Source organism: Bidens hawaiensis, unplaced genomic scaffold, assembly GCF_021521415.1.
Source record: "Bidens hawaiensis isolate Kalapana, Puna unplaced genomic scaffold, B.hawaiensis_p1.1 tig00000416_1, whole genome shotgun sequence".
In the NCBI taxonomy this organism is placed as follows: Eukaryota; Viridiplantae; Streptophyta; class Magnoliopsida; order Asterales; family Asteraceae; genus Bidens; species Bidens hawaiensis.
This window is the reverse complement of record NW_027491029.1, coordinates 2,037,501-2,045,048: the sequence shown is the minus strand read 5'-3', so window position 1 is coordinate 2,045,048 and position 7,548 is coordinate 2,037,501. Positions and strand designations below refer to the sequence as shown.

General features: G+C 44.5%; 1 non-coding gene across 1 annotated transcript; it reads right to left on the bottom strand.

The window, feature by feature from the left end:
- Positions 1-1,261: 1,261 nt before the first annotated feature.
- Positions 1,262-1,333, bottom strand: TRNAE-UUC (transfer RNA glutamic acid (anticodon UUC)). Its single transcript has one exon. It is a non-coding gene; the product is annotated as a tRNA-Glu (tRNA).
- Positions 1,334-7,548: the final 6,215 nt, after the last annotated feature.

Here is a 7,548-nt window from a genome sequence, read left to right as displayed (position 1 = left end):
TGAACTACGATTTAGATCAAGTCTTATCGAAATCGGATTTCCTTTTCGTGCCATATGCGCTTAGACTTTACTTTTTTCCCTTTTTGATTCCCGGTCCAATATTAGTTCTCGAAGATCTTCGTTTCCGTGTAGAAGAAAACTCTCCAAATTGATGACCTCCTTCAGTGATCTTACAACGAACAGGATTCCATTGTAAATTCATACGGAGCAATCAAAGAATTCCGGCAAAGCAAAAAAGAAGAAGATGTGACCCAATTTTCCTATTCAAAAGAAGATATCTCTTCTTCTTCATTCTCAACAGGAATGCATCAAACTTCCCTTCCATATAGATCGTCGTGGCATGAACTCAGAATTGATTCGCTTCGATTCCGCCCCTACTTCTATGAAAGCTAGCTCCTACTCCTCCTTCATCGTCGTTGGTCCTTTTTTTACATTGTATAGTGAGAAAGCTCACCCCTGCCTTTAGACGAGATCTTATATATGATTCTCATAAACCCTAGGAGCCTCTTTTCCATCTGCCCAGCTCCCCGTTCGACTTGAATGTGTTAAGCATATAGCTAGCGTTCCTTCTGAGCCAGGATCAAACTCTTCTTTTGACTAGACTATGAAAAAATACGGGTTCTATTCTATCTGGTAGAGTCAACAGAATGGAGTTCCTTGTCTGTAACTCAAGAAAGCGCATCTCCTTCTCTGCCATTCCTACTTTATTGATAGTTATAACCTATTAAGAAGGTAGGTTAAGTCCAGGAGGCTAGTTTGAAATGAAACCCGGACTCGCTGAGGTTCACACACCTTTCTTTATGAAATTACACAGCAAGCTTCCAGCTTGGTACTAATACCTCTAGAGTATAGAGGGGCTATGGAGAGGCGCGCAACTGTGCTTCCTCGCTTCGCCAAGAAAAGCACTTCTTCCTGGTTGAAGGGCGCGCTACAGGCCTACGCTTGTTCCTGCGCGAGAATTTCCGGCTTTTTGGCCGTATCTTGCTCCTTTCTTTCGCCTCAGCAGTGAGCGCTACTAGATCTGATTCAACTGAATAGGGGACTTGGATATGCTCTTGCTCCCGGCAGATATGTTGGGCGAGATAGTGAAAAAGGGTGAAAGATGACTCTATGGCTGAGGGGAGGAGAGAAAGAACGCATATGGATATTATGTCTGTCGGAGGTTCGAGAATCTATGAAAGGACATCTAAAGCTAAGGTTACGAAGTAAAGGAAGTCCGAGAGAAGTGGTGATCTCATCTTGCTTGCCGGGAATGAGTACCTATCCCTTACGGGAATCGAACCCGTGTCTTCGACATGAAAAGACGATGTCCTAACCACTGGACGAAAGGGACTAAAAAGCCATTCTTCATATACCGCTCCGTGGGCTCCGAGAATAGAAGTGGTTCGTTTTCTTTCTATACGAAATTAAATATTTCGTTTGTGTTCATGTTGGCGATTTCAGATGTCAATTCGGCGGTTCGTCCCCCATTCCTACGGGTTCCCCCACCCCCTGAATAAGTATGGCCCCGCTCTTTCTAAGAAAAAAAAGAGGGGCGAAGGGCCCGTTTGAAGTAGCGAAGGCCTATGCTACAGTAAGAAAAAAAGTAGGTTTCGGTTACGAAGTAACTTAGTCGAACTATAAAGAAAGAGAGGCTAAGGTTACGAAGTAAGGTCAACTGGTTAAGGAAAGCTCAGGTTATGAAAAAGTTTAGCCATTAATGAATTAATTAAGTAGTAGTGAGACGGAGTTGCGTCAGCTGTGGATATAGACTTGGCTAAGGGGCGGACTTCATCTCTTCTAATCTCTTCACTTACACCTTACACTTCTGCTGAGTCTAACGAGGCTCAGGTGCGGAGCCTTCCGCTGTCACTGTGGAGCGAGACTGCGCAAAGGTAGAACATCATAGAAACTTCGCTGACTTTCTCATAAACCTTGATTTCGCTACGCTCAATAAGAAGCCGGAATAGCTTAAATTGGTTCGTGTTCCGTTTCCAAAGTCAGTCGTCTTTACCCAAGTGTGAACTTCAGACGACTCTCAAGCGGTTCCATTCCTTCTTACTGTACTTCTGGGTCAACCCAACCCGAATGGGAAGAAGGGGGTCAGCCAAACAGCGGTCCACTTTGTACGTTTGCTGAGCAGACCAATCAGGCATTTTTTTCTTTTTTTTTTCTTTTTTTCTTCTCATTTTAAGGAAGGGAACTTCTCACCGAAGGAGGCAGTAGGAATGAAGGAGGCGGGAAGCTACCGCTTCTTCTAGAAGGGTTGCTTATCCTTCACTTTTTTTAGAGCGTATCGCTATGAAAAAGAAAAAGTTTATGTAATCGGAAAAAGGGTTACGGTTGTAGAAACCAGAGAAAGTCGGGAACCATCGGTTACCTTTTGAATCAAAGTAGCGACGAGCCGAGTATTACGACTACAGGGGGAGAAGCAAAGCTTCGTAGACAGCTTCGCTTCCTCGTCGCTTCTTTCTAGCGACCAGCTTCTCAAGTGGGTGGCTTGGTAAGCAAGCTACCTTCAGCATCGGTAAAATCCCTATAATAGGCCGGAATGGCGGAGAAGGAAGCCCTCTCTACTTCAATGGAAAGGGGGGAAGAGCCCTTTCACAGCCACTCCTCTACAACTTTCGCCCAACATGATCACGAACGAAGACAGAGAATTGCGTAGATAGGAGGACGAAACGAACCAACCCACTTGTCCTGATCGGAACGATTGAAGAAAGAAAGAGAATGGTGTCCCCTTTCGCCCAGGGGACATCGTCGGAGAACAATGTCGGGGACAGGGTGAGAACCTTCCGTTGCTTACACCCTTTAAGTGTTGGTTCTTCCGGGGATAGATCTGGTTTCAAGATCTATGAACAAGAGAGATCCCTAAATATCCATTTTAAAAAAGAGATGAATAGATAAGTTGAAGCCAGCTGAAGGAAGGGCGCTAACGAGCAAGAAAACGGATGCGCTAACGCGCAACGGCTTTCCTTTCTCTGATAGGGGCTCGCTTCTTCAATTCAAGTTCAGTTTCTTTTCATTTTGATAGGAGTAGGTGCTTGCTGCTCGCTCGCTGTCTACTAAATGAGCCTTTACTTCCCGCCCGGCCCCTCTCTTTCTTTAATCTTAAGTAAAGTGAAGTCAAATCAATGAAGTGAACAGCCCAACCTCTTTGTTTGAAGCTTTGTTTCAAACAAAGCTTCTTTTAATTTTGATAGGGGCTTTCCTTTCTCTGATAGGGGCTCGCTTCTTCAATTCAAGTTCAGCTTCTTTTCATTTTGATAGGAGTAGGTGCTTGCTGCTCGCTCGCTGTCTACTAAATGAGCCTTTACTGCCCGCCCGGCCCCTCTCTTTCTTTAATCTTAAGTAAAGTGAAGTCAAATCAATGAAGTGAATAGCCCAACCTCTTTTTTTGAAGCTTTTTTTCACCTAATTCGGAAAGAGAACAATAGACTTGCAACTATAGTATAGGAAAAAGCTTCTATTTGATTGCGGTCATAGGGGAGTTCAGAAAGGATCTGATCGTAGATAGAGACTGAAGTGCGGGGGTAGGGGCGGATGTAGCCAAGTGGATCAAGGCAGTGGATTGTGAATCCACCACGCGCGGGTTCAATCCCCGTCGTTCGCCCATCAATAAATGGACCATTTTTTACGGAGACAGAAGACAAACCTAGAAAGCTTTTTTTCTGCAAGTCATCTCGAGGCTTCAAACGCATCCAAGCAATTGGTATCCGATTGAAGCATAGAAATAGATTCGCGTCGCCTACTTGCTGAAAGCACAAATGGAATGGCCAATCATGAATTCTATGAAGTTTTTAAGACCTTCACTTTTGAGTGCATAATGAATGAAATGAACCCCCGGATGAGGAGCAAATCTCCCCTCCCTTTTACTAAACGATGGGGAGCCCCTAGTAGTTTACCGGACAAATTGAGTTGTCGTGACGAGACCTTTCTTAGTGGAAGATCGGAATTTTCTTCATCACGAGACTGATCGGATCAGACACCCGAGAGACCTCCACAATTGAGTAAGTAAGAGGACAACAAGCAAAGAGTTATGCTTTCATTTCTTTGTTGAGATTGAAATAAAGTTCTTTAAAAAGGGGGTAGGTATAATGAACGCAGGCCAAAGTCAAGAAAAGGACTTCCTTACTTTTAGTCTTAATTACTTGTAGTTTGAAGCGAAACCGGTTTTTGTTTTTTTGCACTCGGTTCCTTCGTCTTAAGTAAAGTGAAGTTTACTTTTTTTATTCGGAACTCTTAGTCGAGATGATGCCGAGATCTTTTTTTGTTCGAGGTTCAAGAGGAAGAAGAGAAGAGGAACCACCGCCCAATGGTGCTTTTACGAAAGTACGGTCACCGGTGGCTAATACCTTCTCGACACTATCGAACCTGAAATCCACTCTCAATCGCTCTTTTTTTTAGTTGGCGGGCAAGGTTTCCTACCCACTGGCTACTGGCTACCGGCTAAGGAGGTACAGTGTAGCTACTGCAGCTACAGTTGGGTAGCTAGATCATCTACCCTATGTTTCAAACTTGTTAAACCTGGTGGTTAAACCGATAGAACATTGTTAAAACCATACTTATGAGAGTGACTGTCTTACGCTACAGTAGCTACTGCTGCTACTGTCTTACTGTGTACAGGAACTGTGTGTGACTGTAGCTACCCGACCCCAAGGGAGGTACTTGTTACCGCTCCTCAGGTGGTTAGTGAAATGCTTCTCAGGTGAGGAGTATGAACGAGATAATACTGATTGAATCAGAATATTATTTTAATCGACATAATTAGAAGCTCTAATAACTATGAAAAATTGATGGTATTTCAACCACGATAATCTTGGTTGGTACCAAACCCGATAGTGATTCTTTCGATTCGTATTAGAGTGATGGCCCCTGTTTCACTAATAGCTGGGAAGGGAATACGTTCTCCAATCGGCATGTGTTAACCATTTTCTATTCTTTGGATGAAATGTCGAGATTCAAGAGAAGATGGATCAGGTCTTCTATTAAGATGGACCTTGAAGCAATCATTGTCATTGTGGATTTGGGGGTTCTAATCCAGAGGAGAGGCAGAGGCAGGGAAAGAAGAGAAGCTTACTCTATTCCAGAAGCAGGAATAGCGGGACGGAGACAGCTACATTGAGAATGGGAGGAGTCTTGCGTTAGTAAAGGAAAGCACCTTTCTTAGTTATTAGTAAGGTTACAGACTTCTTGTAGTTCTCTTTCCCCTATGTCGATTCTCTATAAGAGATAGAAGCTTTCCCGCTTGCAAGGTTTCGAGCTCCTATTTCTGGAAGAGATTGAGGAAATGCTCCTTCCTTGAGTGGCCTTTCAACCTATAGGAAGCTCTCTCATACGAGTGGAGTTAGGCCCATTTCCTAGCCTAGTTTTAAGCAGAACAGCACCATCCTAGTCCAGAGCAGTACTTCTCTTATGGGCTCGAGGCAAGACACGCAGCCTGCTTCGCTTCCTCAATTGCTCAAGGAACAAGAGAAATAATGCTTTTGTGGAACGTCTTCTGGCGAGGCTTTGAGATTAAACCAATATCTTTCTATTTGAAGCAGTGTGCGGTATGCCTTCAATTCAACAAGCATACCCTGGCCAGAATAGTACTGAGATTTCCGTCTCTGTTTAGCTGACTCGCTCGGGATATCCTAGCATCATTCCGGCATTTCACCGTAAGAGGATCCTTAAAGGTGATTCCAAAAGTGATGCTTGTCCAGTGGTACTTGTCGCTTTTCTCCGAAGGCTGTTGAATTAGCTAAACCATGTGGGTGGCGGTTGTCCATGGATGTCCCTTGGGCCTATTCTTCATCGGATACGAGAGTAGGAAGAGCTTTTATTCCATCAACACTAGTTATTCCAGCAACAGCTCTTACTGTACCGTCAACTCCAACTGTCCTTCTTAGATGTTATCCTCTATGTCCTTCACCTTTCCCCGACTCGAGAACCCCTGAAGCGCACTGGAAGCATCTCAAAAGAGAGAAGTCAAATATCGTAGGCTTTAGATAAGATTCCCTAGTAGATAGTTAAGCTAAGAGAGTGCTCCGGAAGAGCTAATGTTAAAAATGATTTCCCTTTCTTTCACCGAGGAGGCTAACTAGATAGATGGTGGGTCTAAGGAAGAGAAGAATATGAGCTATATTTTCATCCCCCTTCAGTTCCTTTCCTTATCCTTAGAACAGTAGGGTTTGAAGCTGGCAAAGTCAATCAATCCAGCAATCAAAGGGGCAAGTGCAGTCACTCAACCAACGCCTTTCAAGCAATATCTTAAGTAGGGGTAGGGCTCTTAGGCAGCAATAGAAATGACTCTGACAACCTGTCTCAATCTTTACCTCTCTAGGATCAAGAAAGACCTCTTCTTCTAATTAAGATGTTTTCTCTCTGGGGAGTTTTCAAGCCAATCTATAAGTCTCTTTTCTTTCAAGTGAAGCAAGGCTACAACCTTCGACTTTGGTTGTTTGGCCCGCTTCTGCAACACCTCTCTCGTCAAACGATGCGTAGGGAGAGTCGGATCAAAAGACATCCCTTGGTACAATGGAATACCCCTGACCCGCGGTACATACCGCAACATTAGATCCTTCAGACACCCTTTCATGTCCGAGACCACCTCTGTCACGGCTTCGATATCATCAATAGGACTTATAATGGATGTAAAAGTCGATTTTCGGACTCGCTTGGCTAAGACAATAATCTTAGACAAGGAGATGAACGACAAATAGAATTGCACAAAAATATCAGCTTCCGTAATATCAATCTTCTATGGAAAGATGGGATGATACGAGGGTAACAGCTCCTAGTGAGAGACACTGGCACTGGTAGCAATTCGGGTTCACCTTATCGTCAGCATAGGCCTTCTGCAAAGAGGCCGCACACTGCTTTAAATACAAAGCAACGTGCAACCACCCTGATTTCCGACCTAGCCCCTCCGGTCTTGCCAATGTGCTTGTCAACCGAGTCTCAGTGCTTTGGATATTGAACGAATCTACTCTCTGAAATTTCTATGAAAGAGAAGGCCGGCTAAAAAAGGTGTGCAATGCAAGGGTCTGAAAGAGTTCACGCCGCTTTGCAAGCAAGTTTATTAGCTAACAACTTCCAGCGGCCTCGGTTCCACTCAAGGATCTCTCTCACGAGAGGCAGTAAGAGCTTCACTATAGCAGTCAAGTAGTGATAGCTCTACAGTATACCTTTATTCATGTATTTGGCTCCCTGAGCCACCATTTCGTTCGCCCTTCCCTGTCTCACTGAGCCGCCTAACCCAAGTAGCTGTCGGCCGTTCCATCATTCGAATCTTCCTTCCTCCCGTCTTGCTGGATCCTGTACCTGCTCATCACTGTGCTCTTGGTAAGGGGGCTTTAGTCTCGGAAGTTTCCTAGCATTGGAGTTTGATCTCTCAGTCGTTCATTCTTCAAGGCATAATCTTTCGTGACAAGCGGAGGAGCAGGCAACAAGAGCAAGTAGAGTGACCGCGATCCACAAACTGACGCATGGGACGTAGCCTTCCTAGCCGCGTGCAAGCCTACCTTCTTCAGACCGTAACGTAAGTAACTCAGTGCTCCATACGTGGGAAATGAAAGCAGAATTCGT